This window comes from Camellia sinensis, chromosome 6 (assembly GCF_055761805.1).
Source record: "Camellia sinensis isolate YWXY chromosome 6, ASM5576180v1, whole genome shotgun sequence".
Taxonomy (NCBI): Eukaryota; Viridiplantae; Streptophyta; class Magnoliopsida; order Ericales; family Theaceae; genus Camellia; species Camellia sinensis.
This window is the reverse complement of record NC_138966.1, coordinates 187,566,825-187,589,192: the sequence shown is the minus strand read 5'-3', so window position 1 is coordinate 187,589,192 and position 22,368 is coordinate 187,566,825.

Genomic DNA, 22,368 nt, shown 5'->3' with positions numbered 1-22,368 from the left:
TACTTACGGGGAAAAATACGCTAGGATTGCCCTTTACCCTGCTTCCTTTGCTTATTACTTTACCTTCTTTTATCAACTTCCTATCTCTCCATCTGCTTCCTTCTTTTGTCCTTTCGAAGCCAATAGAGGGCCAACCTGGCTACAATCCTTTCTGGCTGATAAGGAATGTTCCACTTCTCCCCACAAAGATATGTGGGCCTCTATATTATTACCACGGGAGCTGTTCATTGGCACTCTGAACCCTCGAGCCTATAAATGCATATCTGAGGTATACTGCCCTTCTCAATTTGCAAGGCAATTTGGGCTCTCTCAAGGGATACCTGTTCCTCTTTGCAGTCTTTCAAATGTCCATCTCACTGCCAGGGATTTGAGAATACCCAAATCCAAGCCAGAGGCAGCAGTACTCAGACTGCTGAAGGAATTGAGTAAATTCCAATTTATCCCCTTTCACCCCTTTGGCTCAGTTTTAAAAAGGTTTAAGAACTGGTGGACAGCCAATATGGAAGTGCGCCTCTCTGCACACCCTCATGACTTGTTGGTGGGGTTGGGATTGCCTTCGAAGGATAAGTCAACAACAGCCCAGAACACTTCTCCCCCTCTTGAAGTTGTCACCACCACTCCTGCCACTTTACCCCTTCCAGCCAGGGTTACTAGAGCTCCTTCGAAGAAGGGTGAGCATCTTCAAGTTCTTCTCCTCCCATTTTATTTCTGAATCTTTTGTTGGTTTCCTTATACTCATGCTTTTGGTGTAGGGTCTCCACAAGAAGAGTCTCCCAAGAGAGCCGAGACTTTAGCTATTCTCAAGAAGAAACAGCAACAAAAAACAAAAAGGAGACTAGTTCTTCCTCCTGAAGTACCTGAATCTCTTGAAGAAGAAAGAGAGGTTGAGCCAGAGGAGGAAGTGCCCTTACAAAGAACAAAGAGACAAAAGATAGCTGTATCTTCATCTTATGCTATTGAAAGTCCTATTAGCGAGGCAACCACCATAATAGCGGAGAAAGAACTTATCTCTGGAGAATCTGAACCCCGATCTGACGAAGGGGAGGTTGGAAAAGAATTGGTTGTATCTCTGCCAAGGGAGAAGAGAAGAAGAATGACTGTTCCTGTCACTGACCATGTTGAGGACTCTACTCATAAAGCAGCCGCCAAGGCAGTCGAACAAGAACATTCCAAGGCAATCGTTGTATTTGAGAGGGCCAAGAAAAGACGGCAAGAGCAAAGAGAGGAAGCTGCTACTGCTGATGCAACACAAGGGGAAATGGTAAGAAGGCAGCAGACTGCTGGACATTACTCTCTCCACAGTTCTCCCATCAGTACTAGCGCCTCTGGAACAAGTAATTTCTTTCATACCTCTGCTGTTTTTACTTTGTCAGCTTGTGGTATTGAAGTTTAACAGTGTTCTGCATTTCTTCCTTTTGCAGCGACAACTACTGCACTCGCCTTTCCAATGAGACCTTCCTCAATTTCGGTTGAGGTTGACCAAATGCAGAATGTCAGGGTTGTTCGAGTCGTGCTTCCACTTCAAAAGCCTATATTTGTCGTACCTTCTTTAAACTCCAGTATTCCTGCATCTCCTTTTCTTGGATTAAAACCATACCTCCCTTTTTTGGCTCGTGACCTACCTCAGTCTACTTTTCCTTCGAGCCTTGCTCCAACTGCTACTCCATTCCCAATGGCAGTTGATTCTTCCACAAAAGATACTGGTAGCCCTTCAATTCAGGGTTCATCACCAATGCCCACTTCCAGCCCCTCTTCTCTTGATTTGCTGGTGGCCAAGACCATAGAGGCTGCCAAAGATGCTCCATCCGTTTCTCCCATCCTTATGTAGCCCCTTGCGTCTTCCACCACAACACTCTCTATGCCCTTCATGTCAAGGGATGAGGTAGACATTTTTTAGGGAAGACTAGCTAGTCTCTTTGACATACCTTCTACTTCTCCCACCTCTATTGCTGAAGCTGAGCCATTAGCCTTGGCTGACTCCCTATTGGAAATCTTCGAGAGTTCTCCTTCCTCCAGCAACAAGCCTTTTGTACTTTCAATAGATTTGGACACATGCTTGCAACTGTTGACTTCCTTTTCAAGGATCCCCTTCGAGGCTCTACAAAGGCCTATCATCAGGAATGGGTTCCTTCAATGCTGTAACATTGCTGAACAGTCTGCAATGAGTGTTTCAAGTCATCTATCTCAGGCTGCAGCTACTATTGATTTTTATCTCAACATTTGCCATGCTGCTAAGGCTGCGGATGATAAGCTGGATAAGGACCAGAGTTTTGTTTCTCAAGTGCATACTGAAGTATCAACTCTGAAAGAACAACACTCTTCTGCCTCCCTCTTTCGAGTCCAACTTCTGGAGAAAAAAGCTCAGCTCGAAGAGGAGTTAGCCGCAGTAAACCAAGCCTTGGTTCGAACTGATAAGAAACTGCACATCACTAATCAAGGGCTGGCTAATCGAAAAGAAGACATGGCTGTGGCTATCCAATTATTTCCTTCCCTTAGCAATAGAAAAGCTATTATACAAAAACAATTAAAGCATTGTAATGATTTTTGGGCCAATTTGTGGCACAATGTACTTGATTCTTTATGAAAGCACAATATTTTGTATATCATTTGAGCAAGCTTGAGTTTTTGCATATGATGCTTGCATATGATGTTTACTCTATCCCTTGTGTTTCCCAAATGGTTGGAAAATAAGGTTTTAAATATCTGCCATTAATCCTTTTGGGATGTACATAACCATTCAAATTTCTTAAATGGTATGCTCCAAAAGGCAGAACCCTATGAATTTGGTATGGTCCTTCCCAATTAGGTGACCATTTGCCAAACTTATGGCTTTTAATCCCAATTGGGAGTATTGTCTTCCATACCAAATCACCTTCATCAAAGCCAATGTGTTTGACTTTCTTATTATAATTCTTGGCTGCTTTCTTCTTTTGGAAAAGAATGTTATTTAATGCCAAAATTCTGGCTTCATCTATGCCTTCTAATTCTAAGCACATACTTTGATGGTATTGCTCAGGATTCAATTGATCTTGACATCTTACTCTCAAAGATTTAACATTAATCTCAACTGGTAAGACTGCATCATGTCCATACACCAAGGCATAGGGAGTGACTCCTGTGCTTGACCTCGGTGAGGTTCTATATGCCCACAGAACATCCAATAATAGGTTATGCCAATCCCTGGGATTGTCATCCACAACCTTTTGTATTCCTTTTTTCAAGGACTTATTGGATGACTCAGCTTGACCATTAGCTTGTGCATAATAGGGTGTGGAATTAACAAGGCTAATTCCAAATTCTGCCACAAAAGCCTTCACCATCTTCCCATCAAACACAGTTCCATTATCAACTACTATGGTTTGCGGGATGCCAAATCTATGGATCAAATCTTTAATAAAACCAATAACTTCTGTTTGGTCTACAGCCTTGTATGGCTTAGCTTCGACCCATTTAGTGAAGTAGTCAGTGGCCACTAGAATGAAACAATGATGCTTCGAAGAAGGTGGGTGTATTTTTCCCATCATATCCATGGCCCACCCTCTAAATGGCCAAGGCTTCACTACTGCATGTAGGTCAGTTATGGGCACGTGCCTTATTGTGCCATGCTTTTGACATGCCTGACATCCCTTTGCATATTCTATGCAGTCTTTAAGGATGGTTGGCCAATAATAGGAATGCCTTCGAAGCAACCATCTCATTTTTACACCAGGTTGATGAGCACCACAGATGCCTTCATGAACCTCAGCAATGGCTGTTAATGCTTCTTTCGGGCCTAGACATTCTAACAATAAGCCATCTCCCCCCCTTTTGTAGAGAGCATTACCATATATCATATATTGCATAGACTGCAGCTTAACTTTTCTACTGGCCTTCGAAGATGGACCAGCCAAGTACTGCATTATTGGATGCCTCCAATCTTGTTCTTGTAAGTCATTATGATTGACTTCCAAGATCACATTCCTTTTATTCAAAGGTTGTATTAATCTCTGATATGTTGTTTGGCTTATGTCCCTTTGGGTATTATCCCTTCTCTTGAAGTTCGAAGCCTTTTGAGCCACATCATTGGCTCTATTGTTCAAGAATCTTGGAACATGGGTTACATTTGCTATTTGAAACTGAGAAAGCAAATGTAATGCAACAACATAATATGGCAGGATACTTATGCTTTGACGCTTGAAAATTCCTTTCACTTGGTTAACCACCAATTGAGAATCTCCAAATATGTCAACTGCATGTACTTGTAATCCAATAAGAATCTCTAGTCCCACAATTAAGGCTTCATATTCAGCCTGGTTATTGGAACAGGTAGCTTCATCCACTCTAAAACCATGGGTAGTTTCTGTCCCCTGTGGAGACTTGATTACGATACCAATTCCAATTAACCCATTTGCTTTCGACCCATCGAATCACATTTGCCATGGCTCAACACTGGCCATACCAAGTTCCATTATCTCCTGGCTCTCTGTTTGAGATGGATGATCTGCCAAAAAATTGGCTAAAACCTGCCCTTTTACTGCCCTTTGAGGGACATATTCTAGATGAAATTCTGATAAGGCAAGCATCCATTTGCCAATTCTTCCCCTCAACATCGGTCTAGATAACATATATTTAACCAAATCCGTGGTTGCAATTACCAAGACAGTTGTAGGTAAAAGATAGTATCTCAATTTTATTACAGCAAAATACAAAGCAAGGCACAGCTTTTCAACAGCTGAGTATTTACATTCACAAGAATTTAAAAACCTACTAAGGTAATAAACAGCTTGCTCCTTGCCTTCTTCATTGTCTTGGGCCAAGAAAGCTCCCAATGAATCTTCTGCTGCAGCTATGTACAACTTCAAGGGGTTGTTACCCTTTGGTGGCATCAGCACTGGAGGGTTGGCCAAGTAGGCCTTGATACCTTCGAAAGCAATTTGATGCTCTGCTGTCCACATAAATTCCTCTTCATCTTTCAGCCTTAACAAGGAACCTTTGTAATTCTTTCTTACTTGATGGGGGTTTGGCTTCAATGATTGCTTTGGCTTTATTCTGATCAATCTGTATTCCTTTCTTGTGAACAACATAGCCCAAGAAATTTCCAGATGATACACCAAAAGCACATTTAAGAGGATTGAGCTTTAACTTGAACTTCCTCATCCTTTCAAAAGCTGCTTCTAAGTGAAACAGGTGCTCCTCCATGGATTGGGACTTAACCACAATGTCATCAATATAACATTCCAAATATCCTCCAATAAGATCATGAAAGATAGTGTTCATGGCTCTTTGATATGTAGCTCCAGCATTCTTTAGACCAAATGGCATCTTAACCCATTCAAAGGTGCCAATATTCCCAGGACATCTGAATGCTGTCTTGTGGATATCTTCCTCTGCAATGCAGATTTGGTTATAGCTGGAATGCCCATCCATCATTGACAAGACATGGTGACCTGCTGAACTGTCCACCAGCAAGTCCACTATGGGCATAGGGTACTCATCTTTGGGAGTTGCCAGATTTAAATTTCTGAAATCAATACATACCCTCATTTTGCCATTCTTCTTGACTACAGGCACAATATTAGATAGCCACTCGACATACCTGGCTGTTCTAATAAAACCTGCCTTGAGGAGTCTAAGGATCTCTTCCTTGACCTTCTGAATTACTTCTGGACTCATCCTCCTTGATTTCTGCTTGTAAGGCTTAAAATTAGGCTTCATGGGGAGCCTATGTTCCACTAATGACCTATCCAATCCTGGTAGTTCATTATAAGACCATGCAAAGCAATCTTTGTATTTCTTCAGAACAACCAATAGCTGGTTTCTGTCCAGAGCATTCAAACAAGCACTTATATAGGTGGGCTGTTGTACAGAACCTTCCCCTAGATTTACTTCTTCTAAAGGATCTTGTGCATGAGAACTCCCTCTGGTTTCTTCTACCTTTGAAGTGATCTTCAAGCTTGGTTCTGCCCCCAGATTCTTCAATTCAATATCTCTGTCCTCCTCCTCATAAACAAAATCTGTCCACAAGGCTTCCTCTTCCTGTATCTCCTGGACTTTTGTTTCAATGTCCAAGGCACAGTACTTACCAAGAGTCAAGACTCTAGCCTGTTGCTGCTGCTGTTTGCAGCCAATTATCATGGCCTCTCTCTCTTGCTCCTGAACTTTCTGGACTATTGCTTTTATGTCCAATGCTGAAAATTTAATCAAAGCCAAGGACTTGGCTTCTTGTGGTTCCTCTCTTTGCCTATAACCAGGCATCATTGTCATCTCTAAGGACAACCTCTTCATCAGCACTTTTTTGGACTAAGTGCTTCAGGTGCGTCACCTCCTCATCAGCCGTCACTTCGGCTGAGCTGTCATCTTTCATCAGTATACTGAGAGGTGTCACTCCCTCAATATACAATTTAGCCTCTGCAAAGTCTGCACAGGCTATGAAGGGTTGAGGATCTGCATCAATTTCCTCTGTCTCTCCATTGCCTAAAGCCATCATGATTTTCTGATGTAAAGAAGAAGGCACACATTTGTTAGTGTGGATCCAATCCCTTCCAAGCAAAGCATTGTATTTAGCATTACTGTCGATTACGAAGAATGCTGTCATACAATCCCTGGTTCCCACACTTAAATTAATGGGTAGAATCCCCTGAGCCATTTGTTTATCTCCAGCAAAACCAGCAATGGTTGTGCTGGTTGGTATCAACCTGGGATTCTTTTTCCCTAGTTTCTTCAAAGAAGATTTCGGGAGTAGGTTTACTGCTGCCCCATTGTCTATCAGGACTCGGTTCAGCTGTATCCCATCAAAGAAAGCCTTGATGTACAATGGCCTGACGTGTTGCGTCATCGAATCTGAGGGGTACTCGAATGGATACGATAGATTGATGCTTACCACTTCCTCACTTTCATATTCATCTTCTATCGGGGTAACCATTTCGAAGTTATCTTGCACCATGCTTGCTTGCGAGTCTTCACTAGAGATCTGAACTAGATCAGCTTCCTGCCCCTCTTGATTTTCATCTCCAGCTTGGAATTCCTGTGGTAGTATGTGTACCATGTTCACTGATACTGGGGGAAACGAGCCAAACTGGATGGCTGGTTGTACTTGTTCCCCCTCTTGGTTACTATGGTTGACTCCCTCAGAAACATCCTGCATGATGCATTCTGGTATTTCATTGCTAACTGATCCCTTCGAAGGATCTTTCTCAACCGGCTCTTCAGTCAGAAACGTTTGCTCAGCCATGAAGGCTTCGAACATCTCTTCCTCCACGACCTCTTTCTTCTGGCTTATGCTAATCTCTTCTTCGGTCTCGCTATCTGTCTCCATCAAAGCTTTCTCCAACCCTACCAAACTAGCCTTCTCTCTGGTTTTCAGTTCAGAATGAACCTTGGCCAACTGTTCTCGGCTGCAGACCACTTTGCTCTGTGGAACTGGCTTTGGAGCATGGTCTGACTTTGGGTTCTTCCTTCCTTCCGTTTTGACTGGTGAAGAATTTTCTCCACTTTCCTTCAGATCTTTCTGATACTGGGTGTACCTGCGCTGAATTTTTCTTCTCTGTGATCTTGAGATGACTGGGACCATATCTGGTTCCCTTGTCTTTGGGTGTTTAAGCAGCACCCAATTATTTGGAGCCACCATAGGAGGCCTGATCATCCTGCCTTGGTTTACAACATCTCCTCGAACAGGCAATTCTCTAGGTTTGTTTTGCATTACAAACCAGTCTGGGACTCCAGGTACCCATGAACTTACTGATTCAGATGCTGAACTGCCCTTTTCCACCTTCGAAGCCATCTTCGAAACTGGCCGTAAAGGTAAGTGCTTGGTTTTGACCTCATGTTTTGAATCTGATTCAGACCTTCGATAAGGGTGACCATTTTCTGTCCTGCGTGAAGCTGGTCTAGGGGGCCAATCTCTGGCTTTGATTCCATGAACTGAACCTCTCTCCAGTTTTCTTTCAGAATGGCTACTCTCCATTCTATAATAGTTATGTGGCCTGGATTCATGCAAGAGCTTCTTGCCTTTGTCATGCATTCTGTTCACCACAGGCTCAACCACTGGTGGTCTCTGCCTATCACTAGCCGGATACGGCCTTTTGTTGTAAGCATTGGTTGACTTAGGACGTCTCTGAACATCCCTGTAGTATTGCTTCCCATCAGTTGGGAGCCCCTTCAACCACTTGTAACTGAGTCTGCACCTGGGGCACATTCTCTGCATCACCGCTGCTTCTAAAGAATCATCATCCAGTGATTCTTCATCAGAATGTTCCTTCTGGTGCGAGAAACCTTGTTCAATAACAGGTAGGCTTCTAGCATTCTTCTTGATGTTGGTTTGATTAGCAACATGCATCTGCACATTAACTTCCTCCAATTCTGTCAAGGACAAGTTCTGAAAGTCTGATGTAATGACATTGGCTGCTGCCTCTCCAACTTCTGGAAAGGGATCACTGTCAATTCCCATGGCTTTTTCTGTTTTAACTGAGAACTTCAAACTTCCTTTTCGAATCTGTTCTTGGATCCTGTCTCGAAAAACAATGCAGTTTTTAGTCGAGTGAGTCCAAGAATTATGCCATTTACAGTATACTTTTCCTTTCAGTTCATCTGGAGATGGTAGTTTTACTCCTTTAGGTAACTTAAGGAAATTAGCCGTGAGCAAATGATCAAAGATGTCATCTGCTTTTGTTAAATCGAAAGAGTATTTTCTGTGAAAGTCTTTCTTTTTAAACTGCTGGTCTATAGTTGTATCCTTATGAATTAATGCTTCACAGATTACAGGTTCTTTGCCTACAATCTCTGCTACATCTATTTCATAATTAGGATCTCTATAATATGTCTTATATGATGCATTATTTCGATCTTGTTCCTCTTCTAATAATGCTTCATATCGAGACACCTTATAGGTTAGTTCGACCAAATCTCTGAATTCAGTTGAATCAAACTTCTTTCGAAGCCTGAATTCTAAACCATTTTGAGCCAATCTGACGAATTCTGGCTCTGGCAGGATGACTCTGCATTTATTTCGAGCCCTTTTAAATCTGGCAATAAATTGGGTAGCCTTTTCTTCAGGCCTTTGACTCAATCTAGCCAAGTCTGCCATAGATACTTCTGGCTCTGATTGGAAGAATTGGGCATGAAACGCCTCTTCCATTTGTTGCCAATTTTGAATGGAGCCAGGTGTAAGGTTGATGTACCATACAAATGCTCCCTCTGTTAGGGAATTTGGAAATAATCTCAGTTTCATATAGTCATGGTTAATAAATTCACCGCATTGAGTAGCGAACCTAGCAATATGTTCTATCGTTGATTGATTTCCAGTCCCATAAAAAAGGGTAAAATCTGGTATCCTGAATCCCCTTGGGTATTCATGTACCCTATCCACCCATTCTGGGTATGGTTTTCTGTATATAGGAGTCTGGACCCCCCGAGCCATTGGTCCACATAGCTCCCTAACAATTTCAGCAATCTGATCTCTAGGGACCATATTTTGTGCCTGCTGAACCACTACTGGAGGGGCAAACACAGGATTTGGTGGACAAACCTGTGCTTGTGGTCCTCTTGGTCCATAAGGTGGTAAATTTGGGGCTGGTTGTCCTTGCGGTGCAGGTTGCCGTTGAGGGTATGGGTAACCTCTTTGAGCATGACCTGCGAAAGGACCTGCAAAAGGTGCTGGAACAGGTGTTGTGTCTCTGTCATTTGTAGGAAAACCCTCCAACCCCCCGGGTGTAAATTCGAAAAAGGGATTAGTGTACCCTCTTGTGCCAGGTATGGCTTCGAACATGGGATTTGTAACCATTCTTATGCCAGTTTCTTGTATTTGACCAGATCCACCAACTTGTGTGGCTTCATTATTAAGTACTGAGGCATTTTGGCCTGCTATAGGCCTTGAAATGGGTTCGTACCAAGACTGAGGTGATGGTCTTTCAAAGTTTTGGGTACTAGTTTGACCATTATACTGTCCATTAACTTGTATAGGCTGTTTTTCCCTAGCCAATCTTTGTTGGGGAACATTTACGACTTCCTCCATGTGTCTTGTGTTTGTTGGTTGGTGGTTATTCATTCGATCCAAAAAGGATATTGCCCACCTTTCCATTGTGTTCATTAATTGTTGTCCCATGGCATTTACTAAACCATCCCATGGATTTGTTGGTTGAATAAATGGCACAGTGGACGGTCCAATTCCTTGGCTTTGTCCAATAATATGAACATATGGTTCTTGTCCAGAAGTACTGGTCTGTTCGACCATAGGTTCTGAGAATATAGGAGTTTCCACAGGATGTGTTACCACATTATCCTCTGGATTTGGTATTTCTACCTCTCCTTCCACGCCTTCTTCCAAGCGTTCATTTTCTCCTTGTCGTCTTCTTCTAGCCATTTTTAATTAAGTCCCACTGGGCGTGCCAAAAATATATGTTGGCTTTTTGGCTTTTCGAAGGGTATTTTTGTGAATGTGAGCGTGCCAGCAAGGATCAATCAGTCCTTACAGAAATTGTGATTGCCAACCAATTATCAGACGATTGTGTTTTAGTTCTTTTCAGCCTCAATGAAGAGGACTTTTACTAGTGGCTTGACTTAGGAGAAGTTAATAGAAATAACAATAATATGAAGAACAATTGAAGTATTTCATAAAAATGAACACTTACAATTATCCGAATTCAGCCTCAGAGAGGTTTACAACAGCAATCTACTTGAATCTACTTGAAGCTACTCCTATGAATCGAAGTGCAGTGCGGGTATTTAAAGTGCAGGTATTTAAAGACTGGAAATGTAAAGACTGGAAAAGAAAATATATGAAGTAAATGACTGGTTTGTATGATCTGAGTCCGTCCACTTTTTCTGGGGGGTTGCCCTGCTATTTATACTCGTCAGTGATGACCTTCGAACTGCACTTCGAACCGTCGAACTGCTCCTCCATGATCGCTGATCATGCTTCCTTACAAGTAGCTCCATTACACCATTACTGGCAGTTGAGCTTCTCTCTTGTACTTGAATTCGAATATGAGTAACCGTTGAAGACACGTCATCTTGCATCCCGTTATTGATCTAGTGTTACTCAGATCATGTGAGGACCAATATTTATTGCCACGTGTACGATCAGGATTAAAGGCTCGAATAACCTTCCTTTATTACCCTTACTCTGCCACGTGTCGAACTGTAACTGGCTTTTACAAAATATATAGCCAACAGTTACGTTTACAAAAGATAGAGGTATTTTTCGATGAATTCCGATGGACTAGGACCTGAAGTTTTGGTGGATTCTAGAGTGACTCATCATCGTGGATTCGACATCAACATTGTGGATTCAACGTTGGAAAAGACAATTCCGATGTGAAGACAATGGTGGAAGAGGCACATCGGGATCGGTTCAATTCGGGTATGGATTCACTTGGTAATTAAGGATACACATACGTAATTCATTTTTGTCTTCTTAGTAGATTGTTTTGTGACTTTGGTCCATATTTTTTTTTATCACAATTGGAGTTGCTCCAATTGTGATTTTTTTTCCATGTTAAATCGTTGTGTCGATTTGTTATTGATTATTTGATTGAGATTGGTATTCACAATTTAAAATTGAAATATAATTACGAATCAATATCTCGGTTTATTTAGATTTTTCATTTATGATTTTAATAATTAAAATCTATAAATTTTGCAATTATTTTGAAGAAAAAAATTTCAACCTGATTTGTTATTTCCCATTTTTTTTTATAAAAGAATTAGAAAGTTGAGAAACACCTCCTGACCAGTTTTAAAACAACTTAATTATTGAACCATCATAATGATGATGCTAGAAATGGAGAAGAAGAGGAAGACTGTGTGGAGCCACCAATGTGGAAGAGAATATGTACATGCCATGAGGCACATGGGGCATCACGTCTGTTATGTCACAAATTAATTATCAATATTTTTATTAGTATTTTAATTCAGATCTTAATCACGTTAAAAGTTAAATTTTTGATTTTTTTTAGTAAAAATGTGTAAAAAAAAAATAAAAAGTGATGTGATTCAAAAAAGTCAAAAAAATTAAAAAATTAATTTTTAACTTGATTGTCAAAATATAAAATGGGCTTTGATAGAAACCCCCTCCAATCACCACCCCCACCACTCCACACACACGTGGCGGGTGGTGATGGGAGGAGAAGGAAAAAAAAAAAACTGGCCAATCATGTTGAGAGGGGATCAAAGGGGATGGGAGAAAAGGGGGTCTGGAACATTTTTCATATAAAATTTTGTAAAATGACACTATGATCCTGATATCAATCTTACTAATTTTTGACTATAAACGCCTTCAAACATCTGCTCTAATGTATGTTTATTATAGAAGATACATTATATCAAATTTATTTTTTTAATGATTTTAAAATAATTTAACATACATTATCGTTATTGATAATTTTTCATTTCATTTTGCATTAAAAGTGAAATTTTACAATTTTAACCTAATTTTACAATTTGATCCATAAATCCCTCCTAACGATTCCACGTAAAATATCGATTTTAACAATATTAATTACCAAATGTCAATTTTAACACATAGTGCTAGATTCTAACATTTTTATCAATCACGATTTGTCTAGGACTTGCTGGTTAACATAGAGTAATTTCTGGAAAAAAAAAAAAAAAAAAAAAAAAACATAGAGAGACCAAGTCTAGCCAAAACAAACAAATAAATAAGGATAAATTGCAAACACACCCCCTAAGATTTATTTAAATTACAAATTATCTCCTATAGTTTTAGAAATTACATTATGCCTCTAAAGTTTCTAATTTTATAAAAAATAAGTCCTTTTATTAATAAATCATCAAGTTAATTAACAATTTTTAATAATGTTAAAATCTTATTTCAATTAATAATTCAAACAATTTTATTATTGTATAGGTGAACAATTAGAAATTTTACTTTTTTAATTAATTCTGTTAAATAAAAAATTCTAATAGGGAGGTATTTGTAATTTTTCAAACCACATGGGGCAATTCGTATTTTAAGTAAATCTCAGCAAGTGTATTTGTAATTTACCCAATAAATAATAAGTAGATTAAAAAAGAAAAGGAGTGCTGCTATTGGCACCTACCAAAATTCTTTAGACCCCAACCGTAATCCCTAAATTTTAATAAATTTTTTTTTGGACACCCCACTTATTACCAAATTTACCCATATTCATAATATTTTCACAATGAAATGCACACCCACCTAATTTTTCATCCCTCTCCTTTCCTAACTCACTCAATCTTCAGAGTTTGGAGCTTTGGTCCAGTACAGTTCCTCCGACCTCCCCATTGTGTAAGGATGGTAATTCACTCTCATACCCTTCTTCACTACTGTCCCATTTGGCAACACGTCGTTCTTTAAAGCTTGTTTTCCGTCAATGGGGATGGGTGGGTAGAGTCTAATGGTCTCGCTCAGCGACGCGTGTGTGTAAACCATGTCTTTCACTTCTTCGTAGATCGGAGCTTCGGATTTCTCATTGATTTCTTTGAGAATCTCAGTTTCTACATCTGGGTTTTTGGAGACAAGCCAGAAGAACCAGATTAAAGCTTTCATCTAAATGCCCTGAATTCAAGAATCTCGATAGGAGATCAGCAGATTCGAGTGATGATTTTGAATTTGTTCACTACTTTGTAGACAATAAAATGTATTTTGTTCAGAACTATTTTGTCAAACAATAATGGTCCTGCCAGCACTGTATGTCCGAACAAAATTTGTTCATCACTGTGTAACTTGAATCTATTCCAATTCACAACTTAAAATAACATGAATTAAATCCATTCAAAATACATAACTTAAATCTATTCCAATTCACTCTTTTCCATTCTAAGTTAGTTTAACAAATAAAATTACATAACTGACTATCTGCATTAATGTTCAGAACCAATGTATTGAACGAAATGATTATGTTCAGTACTGTATTACCGAACATAATTCTAACAGTCAGCAAACCAGTACTGAACAGCTCGAACGAAACAAGAACGACCGAAAATGACCGAGAATGTTAATACAAGACAGATAAACTTATTAATGGAACGCCGGTCTCACTAGAATTGTTGTCCTCGTCCTCCATTGCTCTACACAGTAAAATAAGTAATGAAGTATACGTTATACTTGAAGCAAAACTTTCAAGTTCAATAGTGTTGATGATGATGATGATGATGAAGATGGCACATTCAGGATTTAAGATGATTATGAAAAATAATAGATTTAGGGTTTGTATTAGTTGGTTATGAAAAGTAATAGGTTTAGGGTTTACAAACATAGAATACGTATAGTTGGAGTTGGAGTTGGAGTTGGAGTTGGAGTTGGGGTTGGGGTTGAGGGTGGGGGTGGGGGTGGGGGTGGGGGTGGGGGTCCAATATTATAGAGTATTAGTTCTTATTGATAGGTAGGTGTTCCATTTAATAATATCTTTTAATGTAAATTTACTTTAGGGTATAATTGTAATGAAAAAAAATTTATAAAATAGGGGGTCCAAAGAATTTTGACAAGTACTAATAGCAGCACTCAAGAAAAGAGAGAGAAAAAAAAAACATAGAAACCAAGTCTAGCCAAAACAAATAAATGAATAATAAGTAGATTAAAAAAAAAAAAAAAAAAAAAAAAAAAGTAGATTAGAGGGAATATTGATCACAAAAAAAAGAAAAAGAGGGTATATTGACACATTTCATTAGGTGACAAAGACATGAGGTAATGACTCACTCAAAGTGGATGGGAATCAATACGCAAGTTGGTGAAGGCGACGCCCATACCCATTGTATCGCCACCTATTGGCCCACGGTTTTGGCAGTCTTGTGAAAATTTGCCCCTACTTTTGCATTGAAATTTTTAAAATTTTACAAATATTCAAACTTAAATGATATGGGTAATTTTTAAGTGATTGTACCTATTTAAAATTTGTTTATAAGGTTTTATTTGGGCTCTGCATTTATTATGTACAAGTGAAAAATAAAATCAATCACAAATTTGAGAGACAAACAATTTAAATAAAAAAAAACTTATACCATACTATAGGAGAGAAAAAGATAACTAAAATTGCATAACAACTCAAGAAATTCGAAAAAAACAAACTAAGGCCTCGTTTGGGAACAGGCTAATTTAGTAACTTTTTAGCTATTTGGCTAAAAAGATAGATAAAAAAAAATTTGTATGTTTAGGATGACTTTTTAGTTAATTACAAAAAGATGTGCAAAAAGTAGAGAGAAAAGAGAATCTTTGACTTTTTGGTATGAGTTGTTAGCTTTTTGGCTAATTTAATAACTTTTTGACTAATTGACTAAAACAGTAAGTCTCCAAACGGGGACTAATATTTACCACTATCGCCTTGTTTTAGTAAATTTGAGTTTCTTTTTTTCTTTTTCTTTAAGCTCCTTTTGGTTTTTATTATTGTACAACTTCTTTTAATAATGAGTGTAAATTATTAATTTTTTTTTGAAAAAACACTGTGTTTAGTTTAAATTTTCTGAATTCAATTTTTTTAGAATTAAGTTTTTTGTTTTTCATTTTTTTTTGTTTTTAGTGAATATTTTTAAAATTTTAAGCAAATTTTTTTTTAAAATTTTTTTAGATGCACCTTACTTAAATGTATCTAAATAGTAAAATATTTGTGAAAAAATATTTTAAAAAATTAATAAATACACAAAAATGCGATAAATGAACTGAATTTTAGTATTTTTTTTATATTTTTGGTATTTAGTGAATTTTTTGAAGATTTTTTTCACAAATATTATACTTTTTAAGATTATTTATATTAGGTGTGTTTAAAAATTAAAAAAAAATTACTTAAAATATTAAAAATAATTAAAAATTAAATTTAAAAAAAATTAAATTCTAAAAATGGAAACCATACAAAGTGATTAATTCTTTCTTGTTATAATCACATTGGAAAGTGATAGTTTACCCACCACTCCACCATCGTTTGAGTTCAATGAATATTGGATAAAGGGCAAATTGGTCCAAATGAACAAATTTGCCAAGAGCTTTAATTTAAGCCCTAATACTGAGAGAGATGTATGATGAAGTGGAATGGTGGTTGGTCACTGGAGGGGTCCACAGCATTAGCTTAAAAGATTCAAGAATCCAAACAAAGAAAAGTTGGTTTGATGATGAAGACTGAGATTGATTCCACCCCCATTCAAACTAAAAAATATTATTATGTAATCTTTATTTTATGATAAATGAGAAATTATAGAACATATTAGATGATTTATTTTTGCTTTTCAATTACTTGATAAAAATACTATGATATTTCTAAAATATTAAGGAATGTTTTGAGAAGATGGTTAAAAGTTGTTTTTTCATTTTTTTGTGAGAGAGAAGTGGATTAAAAGCTGAGATGTGAATTTTAACCCACTTTCCAAAATAAACTTAAATAATTCCTAGATTCAAACTTTTCTTTTTTTAATTTTTAATTTTTAATTTTTATTGAGAAAACATGAACATATCATAGAACAAGAAACAAAATGCAACCACAAGTGGTTAGTTCCTGAATTCAGACTTAGCACAACCACTACTGCCAAGATTTAAGACTTATCCAAAGTCCCAATATTGGTGTAGGAAAGTGAGAACCACATCTTCTTTCTTTTCCCATTGACCATGGGGTCCTCTTCCAAAAATTGAGAACTACATTAAGGATTGGTAAGTTTTAATAGATATCTTCACAAATTCAATTGGCCTGTTGTTGTATACATGGTTCTATTATTGTATGCGAAAGGGGACCATGTTTGAAAGTTAAACACATCTATTCATACACTACAGCAATATTGCCTTATCTGGTGTGAGGCAGATGGATTCTCAAGACACTAATGTTTTAGGATAAAATTAGAAATATAAAATAATTATGTACATCCTTTCTAGACTCAACAGTGATAATTATGAGCTCACCCTGAATCCATTTTAGTGATTTAAATTGTTCATATTATAAAATTATTAAACAAATCATTCATACAAAAAATTAAATTGATCATATCGATAATCACTTGTTAGATTAAATTTTGCACAACACGAGATATGTGAAAGTTGCTAGAAAAATAAATAATTCAACTTATTCGATTTCTAGTAGTATATACAAATACAATGCATCCATTCTTGTAGATTGCAATTTGTGCAAAATTTGATCTAACAAGTGATTATCGATCTGATCAATTTGATTTTTCAATTTAATAATCAATGACTCTTTTTTACATACACTAACAATCCCTATAGTTTAGGACTAAAAGACATCAAAAAGATAATCAGTGACTCAATTTAAAGTAATTTGGCTGCTTATGCATATAAGAAAACAAATATTTCTTTAATGATAATAAAATATTGCAAAGAAACAGAAGAAAGCTGAAAGAAGTAATTCTCTAGAACTAGCCACAGGTCATCTAACGTATACCCAAAAAAACAACTGAGAAAAGTTGATACAGCTAGAAATCAATCATTGTACTCATTACTAAACATCAAAATTCAACTGTTTTTGTGATCATCGTTAGACATATTTATGTGATTAAAAATTGAAGCTTAATTTCAATTGCTCAGCTAATTATTATCATATATGTAATGAATCTATAGCCACCGTCTAAAGCAAGCGTTTGTCAAATTTGGTTAAAAGACAACAACAGATGCCTAAGAGCATCTCCAACGGTGTACCAAATGTTTCACTAAATCTGAGTAAAAAATGGATCATTTCTTTAATTTGATATTTCGCGCTCCAACGGTTCAACATCAAATCCGTTTCATCAAATTTGTGCTGGGCGACCGGTTGGTTGACCGGCCGGTCGACCGGCCGGTCAACCGGTAACGGCAAAATTTTTTTTTTTTTTACCGGTTTGAACTTTTTTTTTGAACTTTTTCAACTTTTGGTGGTCGACCGGGTGGTCAACCGGCCGGTCGACCGGGTGGTCGACCACCTAGGCAAAAAATTTTTTTTTTTTTTTTTTTTTTGACTGGTTTCAACCTTGTTGTGAACTGTCTGAACTTTCTCTGGGGCGACCGGTTGGTCAACCGGATGGTCGACCCGTTCGTCTCATCCCAACGGTTAGGAACAGTGTTTTGGTGAAATGCTTCGCCTGCACTCAGTTTGGTACCATTTTTGCTGAATTCTGGATTTGATATCGATTTGGTGAAAACGTTGGAGCTTAAAAAAGTGGCTTTTTCACCAAATTTTAAATTTGATGCCAGGTTTAGTTCACCGTTGGAGATGGTCTAACACTTTGAATTACTAATTGCTTCATTTCTTCTCTCTCATATCATTAAACAAAACAAAATATAGAAGAGAGAGAGAGAGAGAGAGAGAGAGAGAGAGAGAGAGAGAGAGAGAGAGAGAGAGAGAGAGAGAGAGAGAGAGAGAGAGAGAGAGAGAGAGAGAGAGAGAGAGAGAGAGAGAGAGGGGTGACATAAGCATTTGGAGAGGAATTTTTAAATTTGAAAGACGTGTTTGGGGAGAACAACTATTGATTCTTTCGGCATATGCAATATTATAAAAAAATATATATTTCATTATAAAAAATAAACAAAATCATTGATATAAGTTTGTCTATCAGACACAAAAAGTTTCATTTCGCAAGTAATTTGCACTAGTAACTCAACGGTAAACAGTCGAATTTTGGGGATTAAGTCGTAAGTTCGGATGTTATGGGTTTAATTCTTGATGGTGTCTTGGTTTGACCGATATATGAAATTTGTGAGTGGTAATAAATATTTGAGATTTATTTTGTAAGATAATACTAAAAAGCCCTTCCTAAGGGCTTCTTGTTCCTCAAAATAATAGAAAAGTTACACCTAATAGTCCATTTTGTTTGTTTCTTGGGTTAATTTGGTTTTTATAATTTTAATTGCATCAATTTCTCCTTCATTTTTCACATTTTGTCATTTTGATCAAATTGATAATATACAAACCAAACCAAATCAAGTCTTAAATCCCATCAAATGGGGTCAGCTACATGAATCATTCTTCTCTACGCGGCCCTATCAAAGGCCGTTTTGTTAGTCAAATTAAGTAGATCCATATTTCTATTTACAACATTAACCAACATTAATCTAGGCCTACCCCGTCTCCTAACATTTCCATTTACCATTACAGCATCGCATCACTTTACTACTACTTCTGTTGGTCTCTATTGAATATGACCAAACTATCTCAAACGATTCTCTCTCAACTTATCTTCTATCGGTGCTACTCCTACCCATTCCCAAATACACTCATTCTTAATTATGTCTCGTTTAGTCTTGCCACACATCCACCTTAGCATTCTCATCTTAGCCACACTCATCTTATCTACATGTTATTTCTTGGTTGCCCAACACTCTGTCTCATACAACATCGCATCTTATCTACATGTTGTTTCTTGGTTGCCCAACACTCTGTCCCATACAACATCGCATCTTATCTACATGTTGTTTCTTGGTTGCCCAACACTCCGTCCCATACAATATCGCTGGCCTAATAGCCGTTCTATAGAACTTACCTTTAAGTCTAGTGGGTATTCGTTTATCGCGCAGTATCTCAGACGCATTTCTCCACTTACACCATCTCACCTTAATTCTATGGGCCACATCCGCATCAATCTCTCCCGTTGTTGTGATAATTGACCCTAAATAACGAAAATGTTCACTCTTAGGCAGTTCTTCGTTCTCAATCTTTACTTCTCATCTGCTTTCATTATTATTGTTGTTAAATTTATACTCCATATATTCTATCTTAGTTCTACTTATCCGGAATCCTTTAGATTCAAGAACTTTTCTCCAAATCTCCAACTTTGTATTAACTCATTCTCTAGTCTCATCCACAAGCACTATATCGTCTGCAAAAAGCATACACCATGGCACGTCATCCTGGATATTTCTCGTCAACTTATCCATAACTAAAGCAAAAAGATAAGGACTTAAGGTAGATCCTTGATGTAACCCTACAGTGATAGAAAATTCATTTGTCTCTGCAGCAAGCGATCTAATAATGGTCACCACCCCCTTCATACATGTCCCTAATCACATCAATATAACTTTTTGTTACCCATTTCTTCTCTAACACCCACCATATTATATCTCAGGACACTCTATCGTATGCTTTCTCAAGGTCGATAAATACCATATGAATGTCTCTATTCTTTTCTCTATACTTTTCTGTTTTTCTCCTAAAAAATAAATCACTTCCGTTGTTGACCTGCTAGGCATAAACCCAAATTGATTCTCTAATACCTCTGTTATATCTCGCAATCGGCGTTTTATCACTCTTTCCCACACTTTCATTATATGACACATTAGCTTGATTCCTCTATAGTTATTGCAATTCTAGACATTGCCTTTATTCTTATAAATTGGCACTAAAATACTCTTCCTCCACTCATCTAGCATATTCCTAGTCAATAAAATTTTGCTAGACAACCTAGTCAACCAAGCAACCTTCTTTTTACCTAAACACTTCCAAGCTTCAATAGGGATATCATCTAGTCCTAATGCCTTATTTGATTTCATCTTCTTAAGTGCAATCTTCACTTTAAAGTTCCTAATCCTGCGATAGAACCTGTAGTATTGGTTTATCGTATTACTGGTTATTTTTTTCCCTATTACCATACCTTCATGTTCCTCATTTAATAGTTTCTCAATATAGTTCTTCTATCTTTCCTTAATCTCTTCATCCTCACCAATACCTTGGAATCCTCACTCTTGATGCACTTAACTTAATTAAAATCTCTTATTTTCCTCTCTTGTATCTTAGCAAGTTTGTATACCTTATTATCTCCTTCTTTACTATCTAGTCTAGTGTATAGATCATCATAAGCTTTCAACCTAGCCTTTCTCACTACTTTCTTGACTTATTTATTAGGCAATCTATAGCTCTTAAGGTTTTCTATAGTTCTATCATTTTGTCACTTTTTAAAACACTCTTTTTTTGTCTTAACTACCGATTTAACCTCTTCCCTCCACCACTAAGTTTCCCTAGAGCTGGGTGCCATTCCTTTCAACTCTCCAAGTACTTCCCTTGAGATTCTCCTCATACAATTGGCCATCGAGTTCCACATAGTGTTAGCATCATCTTCCAAGTCCCAAGTATCTTCCTTATCTATTCTATTCTTAAATATTTCTTATTTATCTCCTTTTAAGTCCCACTATCTCGTCCTACGATGCCCACTATCCTTCCTAGCTTGGTATTGCCCTTTAAAACATAAATCTAGTACCAAAATCCTATGTTAAGAGGTCAGGTTCTCTCCATAAATCACCTTACAATCATTGTATTTTAGGCAGTTCACTTTTCTCACTAAGAAGTAATCTATTTGGCTCTTAACTGATCCACTCTTAAAGGTTATCAAATGCTCCTCCCTCTTCTTATACATAGTATTGGCCACCACCAAGTTAGAAGCCAACGCAAAATCTAAGACACTCTCTCCACTCTCATTTCTGTCACCAAAATCGTATCCACCATGCACCTTTCATAACCTAATTTATTTATACCTACATGGCTATTAAAATCTCCACCTATAACTAAGTTCTCTCCTACGGGTATCTCCTGTAAGATCTCATCCATTTACTCCCCAAAACCCCTCTTAGTCTAATCATCTAATCCTACTTGAGGGGTGTATGCACTAATAGCGTTCACTATATTCCCTTCAATAACTAGTTTAACTAACATAATCCTATCTCCTTTCCTAATGGCTGCCACTACATTCTCCACAAGACCATTGGCAATTAAAATTCTTACCTTATTCTTGCGTCTATCCTTACCACCATAATACAGTTTAAAATCGGTATCCTCAATTTTCTTAACTTTCTCACCCGTCCACTTAGTTTCTTATACGCAAGCTATACTAAGGGCTAGTTTGGGATGTCCTAAAAAAGTGCACTTTTTGACTTATTGGTGGGTTTGGGTTGGGTTTGGGTTGAATTTGATGTGATGTGTTAGAGAGGTGATGTGATTTAAATAAGATGATGTGACTTAAATAAGATAGTGACTTTTTGACTTTTTGACTTATTTAGTACATGCCAAACTAGCCCTAACTCTCATCCTCATCATAACATCTACCAACTTTATCGTCTTACCAATTAAGGTTCCTATATTCCAAGTGGTTGCCCTAAACCTATAGTCTTGGACTAGCTTCTTTACCTGCGCTCGTCCAGAAAAACACAGGAACCTTTGCTCATTTTTCACCGCACCCAGGCGTCGATACAGCGTCCCTTGCTCACTTTTTGAAACACCCGGAGGCAGGCGTAACACGTCACTTGAGGGGAACGACCTAACATTTAAACGATTCAAAATATGATTCATTGTCATAAAGGATCCGAGCGGTTTTTTTACGTGTTGGCTGTCGAGTACCTAACACACAACCCTCCTTCTTAACCCAGGCTTGGGATCGGCGAAATTGTTAACAACCTCGGCGGAGTTGTTAACAAAATAAATAAAATTAAAAACAACTTTCTTCCATTCATTTTTCCCACAT